The 14,876-nt window shown below is 44.2% G+C and overlaps 1 protein-coding gene across 3 annotated transcripts in view; it reads right to left on the reverse strand.

Annotated features, from left to right (window-relative positions):
* SCAPER (S-phase cyclin A associated protein in the ER) overlaps window positions 1-7,483 on the reverse strand; it is a 324,408-nt gene extending 316,925 nt beyond the window's left edge. For 2 of the 3 annotated variants that reach the window (XM_084782519.1, XM_084782517.1), the window contains exon 1: window positions 7,398-7,483. The gene's annotated coding sequence lies outside the window, so the exon portion shown is untranslated. Of the gene's footprint in view, window positions 1-5,510; window positions 5,581-7,397 lie in introns of those variants that run through there. The other variant, XM_084782518.1, reaches the window with a different exon arrangement.
* Between the last annotated feature and the right edge of the window lie 7,393 nt (window positions 7,484-14,876).

The raw sequence follows: 14,876 nt of genomic DNA on the forward strand, positions 1-14,876 counted from the left end.
ATTGGTTGGAAGGATTGAAAAGGGACACGAATTTCCTGAAAGACAGAAATATTCTACAAATGGCTCAGTGGCTAAGAGCATTATTTACTCTTCCAGAGGACCCAGGTTCAACTCCCAGGACCCATGTAGATGACTTAGAATCATCTATAATTCCAGTTCCAAGGGAACCCATGCCCTCCTCTGGCTTCTGCATCAATGTGGTATACAGACATACATGTAGACCAAACACCCATACACATAAAATTAAAATCACAGAAAAAAAGATATTTTACAAATGGATTAGTGGTACCCTGAGTTATTATAAATGTGTCACTGTTTATGGAGATGTTCTCTTAGAGTGGGTACCTTTTACATAGGTGAGTTATACTTCAATATTTTTATAGGGCACAATTCTTAGAAAAATAATGGCTAACTCTATTACAAATCTATGAGGAGAATTAGAGGAGATACATATATTCTGAAATAAACTCATACAGTGGGAAAGAATATATTCTGTGGGACCGACTTCCAACTTATCTATTTACTAGAATCATAATTATGCAATTTTAGATACATTCTTATTGCCTTGGGACTTTTTCTCTTCCACAATATAAAATAACATCTACTTCATAAGGTTAAATGGTAGGGTGCTAGAGTGAAAATTCCCACCAGATGATATACAGATGCCCAAATAATTTCCGAAATACTACAGAAAACCAGGTGCATAATAAATGTTGCCCTCTTTCTCCCAGTTCTCTAACAAATCCAGGCCCTGGGGGTTAGTATCAATATCTGAAAGACCTCTCCCCTCCTGGAACCCCTTAGAGTGCGAAGACTCTGCCAGAAAGAAAGAACGCAGCACTGCATGGCTCACTGGTTAGCCAGAAATATCTCCTTTCAGCCATCTCAGAACCAGTCTACCAAGCTGTGAACTCTACAAGCCTTCCCAATAAAGACGGCTTTAGAGTACATACACTTTTCAAGCAGACACAAAATCCTATGACCATGTAAACTAAGCTGTAACGAAAGACCCTGGAAGACAGAGCTGACATCCATGGCAAACCGTGAGAAGAATGTAATCTCTAATGTCAGACACACACCCAAAGGCTACCGTGTACAAATTATACAACCTTTAGGAAAGTTATCTAATTGCTTATGAGTTCACAAACAATGAAAGTAAAAATATCTACCCCATAGGGTTATTTTCAAAAGCAAAGAAATTTTGTGTGATAAGCCTGACAGCAAAGAACTACCACTCAAAACCTGATTACTGTACAATACAGTGATTATGAGTAAAAGTTCATCAATAGTTTCTGAACTATAACACACTACAATTACAAACACCAAAGACTATAATTATTATCAAATTACAGAATAAGGATGGCTTCAAACAGAATCATAATCTCTTAAGTCCTACCAGATCCTGATTATTCACCATGCCTTAGACACTACTGTTCAATTTTGGCATCTAATAGATTATTATCTTTATCTCTAAACTGAAGTCAGTCATGATGCTGGGGCAGGAGAATTCTAAGTAAGAGGGCAACCTGGGCTACATAGCAAAACTGCTTCAAAGGAAAAAATCATGATTTTCTTTCTTCTAGGAAAATTCAAGATACTTCTTTGCACAAAAAGAAAACTACTGCAATGTATACACTAATAAACATGAGTAGGTTATGTATACTTCATAATAGAGCATCTCAAGATTGCAAAAGATCTCTGGAAAGCAATCCCTTTAAAGACATGAATTTTTAAAAAGAATTCAAAGACAGCAAATGAGTGAAATGCATTTCAAAGTAAAATAAAAGGACTATGTAGGTTAAAGAGTCATGTGCTCATTTCTGCAAGAGCTATTCAAATTACTAACAAGTACAAGAAAAGATGTTCAAATTACTAGTCATTAGGAAAACAAACCAAAACCACAATAAGGCATCAATCATTTCACATCAATCTAGATATCTACCATCAAAAAGATAGGACTAGAGTGTCAAAGGAAACTGAGAAACTGGAGCCTTCCTCACACACTACAGAGGGAATGTAAACTGGTACCACTAACCTAGCACAGCATCCAGCAGCTCCTCGGTGAGTTAAACATACAGTTACCATACAACCCAACAATTCCACTCACAAGAAATGAAAACACAAGACCACGCAAAACTTATACAAGAACGCCACAGCAGCGCTGTCCTAACAACTAAAAATATAAGCATTCAGATGACCAAGAACTGTCCAACAGGTAAACAAAAGATGGGCTACCTACACAATGGAATGCTAGCTAAAAACAAGGAGTGAAGTGCTAGTACATGCTGTGGTATAAAAGATTCTTTAAAACATGCCAAACAGAAGCAGCAAGATACAATAGACCACATATTCACATTAGGTAATTTTATTAGTGTGCTATGTCTCATATGGAAACCCACGGGTTAGTATTCAGCTAGGGTTAGAGGTCAGGGAGGACAGGAGCAAAACAGTGTCTTCTTACATGACAGCTCCACTGCACTCACGCACTCACAGCCAACCAACGGCAAGTGTGGGAAGAGCGTCATGAGCTCACCCTCCTAACTGAGGAGCTTGATCAGTCAATGGGTTCTGGAGAAGGGAGAATCAGTTTTCTTTAATGATACAGCTCAATCCCACTCCAGTGGATGGCCCCACACCCAGAAGTCACAGGCAGCACAAATTGGAGTCATTGAGTTATTAAAAGTAAGTAAATAGATTTTAAAAATTGCACACATAATTGAGGGGACAGTAAAGGTGTGGGTGGATCTGGGAGGAGTTAGGAGAAGGGACAGGTGATGAATATGATCAAAATAAACTGTACTTAAAAAACTCAAAGATGAAAAATATTTTTAAAAAGAAAGTCTAAATATTTTTCCTGAATCTGGTTCTTAACATTGTTATAGATAATTCAAAAGCTATCACTAATTTTCACATTTTTATGAGTACAAACTAAGTTTATTAGACCAAAATGAGTATCTTTAAGAATAATACAGAAACTTTGTGATTCCTTATTGTTTAAAGAATTTTTTGATTGCTTTAGTACATACTGCCATGAATACATCCACCAAGAAGTATTTTCCTGTCAATATGGCATGTGAAAATGATGACACTACCTTTTTCTTGCTATACTGTATTTAAAAACAGCCCAATATACCAAATTTTTCAAAATTGCATGTGGAGGTGGGTGGCTTTTATGGGAAAACATCAATCATATGTAGACTGCTTAAGCAGCCTGATACTCAGCAGTTCAATTTTCCACTTCTCCAAGCCTTCAAAATATATAATAAACCTACTATTAAATTAAGGTCAGTCTGAGCTACAAAGACCTGTCTCAAAAATTAGAAACAAGAGCTAGGAGATCTCAGCAAGTAAAGGGCTTATCACACAACATGAGCGTCTCAACTCTCAGTACCCATAAAAACAAAGTATAGCTGGTTACCTACAACTGGAATCCCAGGCCCAGGGAAGCAGGAAGACTGCTGAGTCTGGGTGACCAGTCAGCCTGTCTAACCAGGTAAGCAAGGTCCAGGTCCCAGCAAAAGCCATGCCTCAAAAAGCAAAGTGGCCAGCTCCTGAGGACTGGCAGCTGGGATCGGCCTCTGGCTCCTCCTACACCAGTACATACAAACAAAAGGAAGTACTTAACCCTTAGTATGCAAGACATGGAAATTTTGTTAAAGACAACTCCAGCACTGAACTCCAGATCTGTTCTGTATGAATTTGTCAGAGTTTGCTTTCCATTGCTCTAGTAAGACAGCATGGCCAAAAGCGACATGGTGAGGGTGGGTGATGGGGACTGTATTTCAGCTTAAAGCTTACAGTCTGTCATGAAGGAAAGTCAGGATAACACTAAACTTGGATGCAGGAACTGAAGCAGAAGTCGCAAAGAAACACTGCCTACTGATCTGCTCCTGGCTGGCTCAGCTTGCTTTTTTGTTCTACCCAGAACCACCTGTCCAAGGTTGGCATCACTCACAGTGGGCAGGACCCTCTTACATCAATCATCAACTAAAAAAATGCCCCCACAGACTTGCCTAGAGGCCAATCTGATTGAGGAATTTTTCAATTTTATTTCCCTCTTCCCAAATGATTAGTCAAGCTGACAAAAAAAGGAAAGAAAGAAAGAAAGAAAGAAAGAAAGAAAGAAAGAAAGAAACAATATTAAGCAAGACTTAGCCAAAAATGCTTGGAGGAAAAAAAAAAAAAAGCCAGGGGGTAGTGGTAGCACACACCTTTACTCTCAGCATTTGGGAGACAGAGGCAGGCAGATCTCTGAGTTCAAGGCCAGAAGGTCTACATAGGGAGTTCCAGGACAGCCAAGGCTACACCGAGAAACAGTCTCAAAAATGAAAAAAAAGAAAAGAAAGAAAGAAAAACCCCACCACCCAGAAAAAATAAACAAAAAATGTGAAAAGAATTATATTGACTTAATTTTAATTAAATAAGCCATTTCCAAAATGTTTTTTTTATTTCATTATTTTATGTGTATGAGTGCTTGCCTAGAAGTATGTCTATTCACAACTTACATATCTAGTGTTTCAGGAGGCCAGAAAAGGGCGCTGGATCCCCCAGAACTGGTAATGAGCCATCACACAGTTGCTAGGAATTAAACCTGGGTCATCTACAAGAGCAACTGGTGCTCTTGAACCTCTGTGCCATTTCTCCAGGCTCAACCATTTGTAACTTTTATGTCTACAGTTTCAAAAATGATAATTCCACAATATTTATGTTGGGCCACTAAAAAAGACTGTTATATTATCTAGCATATAAGAATACACACTGTGTGTTCAAGTATACATATGTGTGATCCATAAATGTGTGTGGATGCCAGAGGTAATGGCAGATGTTTATTCAATCACTTATTACCTGCATGTGTTGAAAGGAAGGGATAATGCATGTATGTGCATATAAGTGTAAACGTGAAGGCCAGAGGTCCACACTGGGCATCTTCCTCAATCACTGTCACATCTTTTTTTTTTTTTTTTTTTTTTTTTTTTTTTGGATACAGGATCTCTCGCTGAATCTGGAGCGTCATGTTTCAACTGGACTGGCTGGTCATCAAGCCCCTGGGATCTACCTGTCTCTGCCACAACCACCACCATCCAAGTAGTGGCATTACAGATGTATACTGCTACATCTGGCTTTTATGTGGGTTGCGGGATCCAAACTCCAGTCAAGCACTTGACCCACTGAGACACCTCTCCCGCCCCTCTACCGTTTGGCAGGGGAATGGTGGGAATTAGGCTAGACTGGCTGGCCAGGGAGCCCCCAGGGATCCTTCTGTCTCTGCCTCCCAGCACTGGGATTACAGATGTGCACCCATGTGCCCTTCATGAGTGCTGGGGTTGTGTGTACAGTGCATTTTACCTACTGAGAAATCTCCCTGACCCTGACACCATCAATTTGTAGTGATTAAAGAATATTCATATGGAATTCACAAGGATTTCTGCTCCTCCTTTAAAAGTGGTTTGGGTTGTGGGGGTGGGGGAGCAGGAGGATGCAAACAGAGCATCTGAACTCTATGCCCTTACCTTTAAAACACGCCTATAAAGCACTCACGAAGGCACTGAGAAAGTCTTACTGTCAAGTCCCTCTTCAGTGACCTACAGAGCACAGAGGAAAAGCAGTTCTAAACCTGTATAAAATAATAAAACCTTGGGAACCCAACAAGCCTGGTTTTGACATAAACACGTCAGGCATTTAATCAGTGCCAGGTGCTCAATGTTTGTGTCCCCTCAAAACTCATGTTGAAATCCTAGCTTTCCAAAGTGATAGCATTAGGTGGGTGCTTTGGGAGGTAATTAAGAGTGAGGGTCTTCATAAATGCGATTGATGCTCTTAGAAAAGAGGTTAAAGGAAGACCCTGCCCCTTCTCATGTAAGGGTTTAGGAGGCGTTATCTATAATCAGAAAGCAGGTTATCACCAAACACAGAATCAGCGACCACCTTGGACTTCCCACCTCGGACTTCCCAATAGTTGTTCTTTATATATTTCCCAGTCTAAGGTATTTTGTTATAGCGGCCAAAACAGACTAACACGGGGAGTTTCACAAGCGCAGCACAAGGGAATGCAGAGAGGAGGAACGGGGCATTTGCTGAAGGCTTACTATAGGCTAGAAGCAGCTTTTTATATATAGAAACATTATTTTCTGCTACTAACAATGTTATGAGGTGGGTGGTACCCAAATGAGGGAAACCAAAGGACAAAAGCCACCACATCACACTTTCTCCCACCAACAAAATATCCCATATGACACTTAAAAATGGCTCTTGGATTAAAGATATTTAGATGTCAGTGGACATTCTCAAGTCATTTCCATGTGTTTGTTGTAAGCATTTTGCAGAAAGTCGTGGTTAACAGAAACAAACAAACAAACAAAAACAATGCAAAGCACCAACATAGGCTGTGTTTATTACCCTTAAATCAGAAATACACCACATCGCATGCAAGTGATCTGGGTAAGAATCTCTTTGAGGCCCAGGTTCCCTATTCATAAACGTCTAGAGCACCTATATCACACTTCTTCCAAATGATGCTGATGAAATAAATCTGTACATTGTAGTACATATGTAAGGAATTATCTGTTCGGAAAGACAACTGTAGTGGATTGCTACTTCATGGACCTGGCACGCTTGAGAAATACAGTAGCATCCCTCAAGCTAGTAGGACCTCCTCAGAGGGAGCCTCTGGGACAGCAGCAGGTGCTGCTTGGAGAGCAATTTTCTGGCTGCTTTCTAACAAACCTAAAACTACTCATCTAACCTACTTCCTTGACTAGAATTGCAAATCTGAGCAGGGGAGAGACGCTAATAAAGTACTGGGACAGACACTGTGGTTCACAGGTCAGAGAGGCCTTCGTTCTGCACCTGAGGCCCCAACGTTAAACACTGTCAATTGGGAAGGAGGAAAAAAAAAACAACACAAAACAAAAAAAAAAAACAAAAAAACAAAAAAGAAACCCTCCTTCCTTTCCAGAGAAAGCTAAAGCCTGAATCAAGGTTCACAGAAAGTGTGGGAAACCCCTGGAGGAAAAGATGCTGAAAGCGATTAACTGCCAAATGCAGGCAAGAAGCAGCTCCAGAGGACCCCGCACCCCGCAGTGCGGACATTCCAGAAGCCTCGACTACCCACTAGAGACAGCCTCCTGCCCAGGCCCCGGCCCAGCCCGGACGGAGCTCACAGTCCCACGACCCACACAGCCCAGGCGGGCTGCGGGGCCAGCTCGACCCTCCCCACCCCAGCCCGGCCTCTCAGTGGACCTGGCGGCTTCCCTCCCCCGGCCACACGCCCAGGTGAGGGAGGAGGTGGAAGGGTGTTCCGCCGCCATCTTGTCCCCTCAGCCCCTCAACACAGGTTGCCCGCGCCCCTCTTGGGCCCGTCCGGGTCGAGGCGACGCGCGCCCCTCGCGGACACTTACCCGGGCCGCCCTGCGCACTTTGGGGCGGCTCCCAGCGTCCCGGCGGGAAAGGGGCGGGGTGGGGCGGGGCGGCCGCCGAGGACCGGGCGGGGCGGACGGACGGACGGCGCACCACGTGATGCCAGCGGAAGCCTAGCCACGCCCCCCAGGCTGTCCTGGGCCACTCGCGCAGGCGCAACCGGGCCCATTTCTTGCGCACAAGTAGTAAGCGAAGAGTTTGAGCTCTATCTAAGAGCTCCTACCTTTCTCATCCTCAGACTGACGGTCTATCAGCTTCGGCCACACCGGCCCCATTCTCGGATTCAGCCTTCCGTGGGCCTATCTTATCACCACGGCCCACAGATTGAGGATGTAGCGGGTTCACTCAAGAAATCTATGTATGAGAGCGTTTCACAAAAGCACCTGGGACTTAAGAGCCAAGTGGAGGTTAGCCTTCCACCTGAAGGCTTGTTTCAGAAGTTGCGGAAGGATCCAAGCACAAAGACCTAACAGGTGTGTTTAAGCTACTTCACAGACAGCAGTAAGTGCAAGATGAGTATCTGTCGGTATTTAAATCACAGTTCCGAACTAAATGGAAAAGAGACTATGCACATCAGAGTATCAAGGGAGTACTCCCTGCTGCTTTCCATCCAGAGGACTCTGGGATTCTAACTTTCCTCACCCTTCTTACTTCCCCACAACAGGTGGGAAACGAATGGGTCGCTGAAGTCTACCTCATCTTTAGGAGTGTAAGGGAGCTGTGGAAGCAGGTGGCACACTATGTTGGTGGCTCCTCCTAGGACCTCTCTCCTCTTGGTTTCTTAGAAAACCAACTCGTTCAGATGTTGGACAAATAGCTACGAAGCAGCTGCCACGTTAGATATACTGGCTGCCTAGAGTCAAATGAACAAAAACAGATCCTCCCCCCAAAAAATGAAATCCTGCGGGGAAAATGTTTGTTTGTTTGTTTGTTTGTTTGTTTTTGAGCTGGGAGGAAACACAAATAATAGACACCATAAGTAAATGCTATGATAAGCACTGTTGATAACAGCATTAGTGGGAAGAGGAGGAATGTAGTCCAACCTAAATGATGGTCAGGGTCTTGTTTCTCTGGTTAATCAACTTCTCTTATGCCCGTGAACATTTAAACAGCATCAGTCTCTTTCAGCGTGGACTCTCCCAACCACCAGCCCTCACTTCAACCTGCTTTCATTCCCTTTATGCCTTGCGCTTTGCACTTTGCAACTTAAAAGATATCTCCACTACTTCAGTTACTATTCAGGTCAGAAGGAAGGGCAGTATATTCAGATGATATTGTATGAGAAAAGAATATGTGTTTAATAAAGGGGAGGGGGGGAAAAAGAAGATAACGACTAAAAAGCACAGAGAGAAATTTAGTGAGTAACGCTATCTCAAGAACACTGATTGACTATGACTGCAAGATTGCTCAGGTGGTGTCTCAGGGTGGCCATTGCTATGATGAAACCCCATGACCAAAAGCAACTTGGCGAGGAAAGGGTTTTCTCCCCTTACACTTCCAGGAAACAGTCCACCACAGAGGGAAGTCAGGGGAAGAACTCGAGAGCAGGATAGCAGCTGATGCGGTGGCCACAGAGGACCACTGGCTTCTTCCTTATGGCTTGCTCCGCCTTCTTTCTTATAGAACCCAGGATCATCAAGCCTTGGATGGCGCCACCCACAGTAGGCTACGGTATCTCCCATAAATCATTAGTTAAGGAGATACCCCACAGGCTTGCCAGCCTACAGCCCTTACGGGAGCACTTTCTGAGCTGAAGTTCCCTCCTCTTAGATGACTCTCACTTGTGTCAAGCTGACGTAAACTATCCAGCACAGGTAGGTTTCGTTTTTAGAAAGTTGTTGTCTGAACACTAGTTTTGATGTGTGTCACAAGATGTTTATGCGTCGCCTTCATTCCTGGAATCTGAGGTGATTTCAGGAGATGACCCACAGCAAAGGACATAGTTGCAAACGTAGATGCCAAGCATTTACTCTGTCTGCTTTGGCAAGAAGAGCAGCTACAGTATGCAGCATCCTCCCAAGGCTTCAGGGAGCCAAGTTGCTTGGAACCTGATTAGGGTCCCCTCAAGTAGTCAGCTCATGTCCAGGCAAGTTTAGAGGAAAGGAGTGGTCCAAACCCTCCTGTGCCATCCTGCTACACCACCTCTCCAGCCAGTCCTCCTACAGACAAGCCCCAACAGCTGGTAACTGACAGGCTACAGAACAGGCAAGTCAAAGAAGGTTCGGGCTACCTCCTTGAACGGCAGGCATCAGTCAGTGTCTGTCTCTCCTTTCTCTCACTCCTTTGCCTCCCTCACCACCTCTCTATTATATCTGGTGACTTCGTGTATTTTTAGCAATATACATAAATAAGCACTTTCTGTTCTTCACTCTTAGACACACTATACTTGAGTGTCCACTCTCAGTGGATCTCAAACTACAGTGGATAAAAGGGTTGATGTCAGGGACACCTGTTAGAAAACATACTTCGGGCCTCACGTTGAGCAGTTATAATTGAGTGACTCTGAGGTAGGGTGCTAGAATTTGAAACCTCACACCAACATCTGCTGATTCAGAGGACCAAGGAGGCCACAGTTGAAAATATTTCTCCTCAAGGCTTTCTCCTGCTATTAATATGTGTAGCTTTGCAATGTTATTCCTGCCTTCGTTGCATTAATATTGGCAATTGAGCAAGTTATTTTCTCAGATTCTATGGTTACAAGTGTGTGTGCATATTTGTTCGTGAAACTCTCACAGATGCAGATCTCTGTACCAAAAAACTACTGTGGTTGTTTTGCTTATAGTTTCACAATAGTGAATACTGTGAATTAAGTAGCAGCTTTGATTCAACTATGGGAGAATGCAAAAAAAAAAACAAAACAAAAAAAACAAACAAAAAAAAAACCTCCAGAGAGAAGCACTTCTTGTCCACTCAGACTCATCTATAGAAGTGATTGCAACTTGAACTGTCAGTACACTGCGCTCAAGTCTGTAAATTCCAACTTGCTGGTCATTTCTAACATTTTGCTTCTATACAATTGTAGTTACTTCTTCTTCATTTTCTTTCTTTCTTTTTCTTTCTTTCTTTTTTTTTTTTTTTTTTTTTTTTTTTGGTTTTTCGAGACAGGGTTTCTCTGTGGTGTAGCCTTGGCTCTCCTGGACTCACTTTGTAGACCAGGCTGGCCTCGAACTCACAGTGATCAGCCTGCCTCTGCCTCCAGAGTGCTGGGATTAAGGGTGTGCACCACCACACCCAGCTCTACTTCTTCATTTTCAGCCTTACCACAGGGAGAGCAATATTATTATCATATTGAGCAAAAAGATTCATAACTACTGCCTAATTATTTGGCATATTTATATTTGTCAGTATTGAGTTGCTACTGGTGAGGATCTAGTATTGATAGTGTACCAGTAGCCAGAGGCCTCGAAACAGACCAATAACTCATTGCAATGAACATTTATAAGTAAAACAGTATGGACAAAAAGGTTTACTGTGTGACACAAGTAGAGCTTCCACGACCAGATTTTTTTTCCTACCTTATTTTATTTTCTCTTGGTGCAAAGGTTGCAAGGGTGGAGGGCAGATACACAGGGACAGGGAGATGAGTGGGATTGAGGTGCATGATGGGAAATTCACACACACACACACACACACACACACACACACACACACACACACCAAAAAAATCAATACAAAGTTTAAAAAGAAAGGAAATAAATGGACAATCTGGGTCTAAAATGGACCTAATCGCCTCCACAGCCCACTCTATTTCCCAACATAGCCCTGCCTTTCACAGGATGGCACAAACAAGGAAAGGATGTGTTTTATGAAGGTGTCTATCTTAGTTAGGGTTTCATTGCTGTGACGAGACACCATGACCACAGCAACTCTTACAAAGGAAAACATTTCACTGGAGCTGGCTGACGGTTTCAGAGGATTAGTGCATTATCATCATGTAAAGCATGCTGGCATACAGGCAGACATGGCGCTGGAGCAGGAGCTGAGTGTTCTACATCTCGATCCACAGAAAGCAGAAGAGACTTGAGCTTCATTGGGCATAGTTTGAGCATATCAGACCACAAAGCCCGCCTCCACAGTGACACACTTCCTCCAACAAGGCGACACCTCCTAATAACGCCACTCCCTATGGGCCAAGCATTTGAAACATGTGAGCCTATGGGGATCATTCCTATTCAAACCATCACAGGGTCATACCTCATTTTGTCTTAAAGAGACAAAATACTATAGAGTGATTAGTGCATACCGAACGTACTGGCACGTACTAGCTGCAGTTCTGAGAAGCTGTATGTCCAAGGTGGAGGGCCTAGCATCTGGTTAGGCCTCCTTATGATGTCATAAGAAGAAACGCAGACTCTTAAATGTCCCAGCATCTTGCCCTCAAATGAATGTGTTGCCAACCACAATAAGTGACATTTGTGTAAAAACAGAAGTGTTTATTAAAAACATAACCCAAACAAGCAGGAGCTTATATCTCAAATCACTGGCAAAATGACCAATAGATGGCATCCTAAATGAATATTTAGATTTTTTTTTCTTGCCATTTATAAAAGCATTTTCTACAAGTGGACATAATGCATATAGGCACATATAGATGTCAGCGTGTGTGTGTTGTCTTGGACCACCTACAGGCCGTATGCCATGTCAGCCTGAGCGAGCTACCCATCTGCCCCAGAGCTTATGATCCTGCCTTTATCACATCTCCCTGGCCAGGTATGCCCCTCCGCCTCCAGGCTGGCCTGACTCACTCACCAGACTATTGACCTGTGGAGCACTATATTGGGCCTGTGACGACAAAGGATGTCCCTCAGGCTCCAAAGTCCCACTTCCACAGTCCTACCAGCTGAGCAGAGAGAGGGCCCTGGACAGGCTCAGGGTGACAGAAGCTGACAACCCTAAGAAAGGATCTGTGGATACCCTCATGCGAACCCTAGGTCTACAGATGAGGGAACTAGGGCTCAATAAGTAACACACTGATAAAATGGAACTAATAACCTCCTGGAGCTACTGGGATTGAATGAGACAAAAATGGCAAGCGGTGAGAAGGGTACTTGGTACTAGGTACTGCTAAATCAATGACGGTCGCACTGCTATGTGTGCACATACTGGCTCTCCGGGAGAGGCGGGTGTTCAGCCTCCAGCTAACTGGCTGTGTGACCCTGACTACGTTCCCACTCCCTCTCTGGACTCTGTGCTGAGCAGACAGATAAGCCCAGAGACACACAGGGAATACATAGCATTGATTCTAAGTCCCCATGACGGAAGAGGGAACTATCTGAAAGGTGACTAGGGACCTGCGCAAGGTGTATCTTGGGAAATTTTTAAGGACTTAGCTGTCTTATAAGTGAGTGTCTCTCTCACATGTCTATGGCCTGCAGTCCTCCCTACAGACACCAGAGCCAACTTCCAGGTATCCAGGAGCAGGTAAGGGCCAACGATAGAGAGCACTGCTGTGCTCCACAGTCTCTGAGGCTACAGGGACTTGCTGCTACAGGTGAGACCTGCCTTCCCTCCCTTTCCCATGCTTTCCCAAATCAGGACCCCTGGATGGCTTCCTTCAGTCTTCATGCCTGCCTCTGTTTCTAGGGGACAGGAGACCCTGCTCCCAGGTCAGTTAAGAAACAGTCCCATCCCTAATGAAGCCTGGGTGTCTGTGATTCAGACCAACTCACGGAGAAGTCCATTGACTGCTGCTGAACAGCTGGGGCTGGCCCGGGACCTAGAAATCTGCCTAAGGACCCCGTTGACCGTAACCACCACTCACCCACCCAAGCCACTGCCTTGGAGAGCAACTATCCCCACGACTCAGAACCTAAATCAAAGTGGGCACCCAGGCCACACAAGAGCCTTCTGTGTCTTCAAGAAAAGCAGCAGTGGCTAGGAGGCCCCAGGAAGACTTCCAGGTCCAAATTGCTCCTCTGGGGGCACTGTCTCACACACACACCAGTCACCCTGCTACCTGTCAGACATTCCCTAAACACTTAGGGTACCCACCTGCAGCCCAAAATACTCTCAAGGAAAAAAAAAAGACCACAAAATTCTTGCTCTCTTGGTAGCCAGTGAAGGTAGCAGGCAGTAGGTGAGATGTCACTTAGAATGGGTTGGAATATATTCTAGGCAGAACAAATAAAATACAGAAAGAGAGTGAACTTATGGCCATGGTATTTTAGAGACTAGTATGGCCGGAGAAAGCCTCTCAGGAGTTACGGTGTTTGCATAAAGGCCCGAAGGAGATGAGGAGGGAGATCATTGGTCTCAGGGTAGAAAGATCTTTGATCAGAGGAAGGAGCAAGAGCAAGATTCTGAGATGGGTAGAAAATGGCAGAATTAGGAAGTGTGTTCATAAAAGTGCAGGACAGGGCGCCAGCCTAAGAGTGTAGGAGGTCATCAGAATGCCTTTGCTGTTGATTAAGATGGAAGCCCTTGGATTTTGTTTTATATTCAGCCTAAATGATTTCTATACATGTTGTAAACTTAGTGTGTTTCACTCTAGTACGAGCTGTGGGGGAACGCCCTGAGTGGACGCAGCAGTTGTCACTAAAGCGCTCTTTAGCCAACCAGCTGGGCACAAGGACAGGAAGTGGAAGGCATGGCTTCCTGGAGAGGAGAAGGAGCCGGGAGTTGACAGTTGGGAGAAACAGTTGACAGGGAGTTGATGGAAGCTGCTCGAGGACCATCAGATTGGCAAGTGCTTGGAATATAGTAGGTTTTGAGGACATAGGGTTAGTTTAGTTTAGTTTAGTTTAGTTTATTAGTGCATTAGTGGCAGTTTAGATCTGCCCAGCCATAGCGCTTGCAGCTTTGGATTACATTTCAGTTTCTTTGGGTCAGTTACTGGCTTCCTAGACCATACAGATACAATTAACTGCAACATAGAGTTGTGCAGCCACTGCCACCATCCAGCTTGGGGGGTCTTTATTTGTTCCCCAAAAGAAGCCCTATGCTCATCAGCAGACACTCCACAATTGTTTCTGCTTGTATCAGGGTGCTCAGTGAAGGAGCCTACTTCACTCAAGATGCAACCTGGGGTGTTGATGCCAGTCCCAAGTTGTATTCCTGCATCAGCAGCAGGAGTGCATGGGTAGGGTGGGGGCTGGGGCAAAACATACACATGCGCCGTATGCACTTTACAATGTGACACTCTCAGGGAGCCAGGCCCCAGTTATGAGAAGAGTTTGAAAAAGAAAGTTCTGCTGAACTCTGCCTCATATCACAGACACTCGCTGAGGTCAAGGTCCTGCCCTGCCCTGAGAACAGACTAAATAATTCTGGATTTGTGGCAGCTATCACTGTGGCAACCTCTGTGAAAGGCTGTGTGGTCTTGTTCTTGACTAGAGATCAAGTCAATAGTGTTGGAACCGAAGACTGCTGGTGCCAATGCCTACGGGACTCCTTTACAACAAATGCCTTCAAGTTAAAACCCCAGGAGCTTGCTGCCAGAGGCTATATTGATTTGAATGGCC

Source organism: Acomys minous (genome assembly GCF_964271855.1).
Source record: "Acomys minous genome assembly, chromosome: 5".
Classification (NCBI taxonomy): Eukaryota; Metazoa; Chordata; class Mammalia; order Rodentia; family Muridae; genus Acomys; species Acomys minous.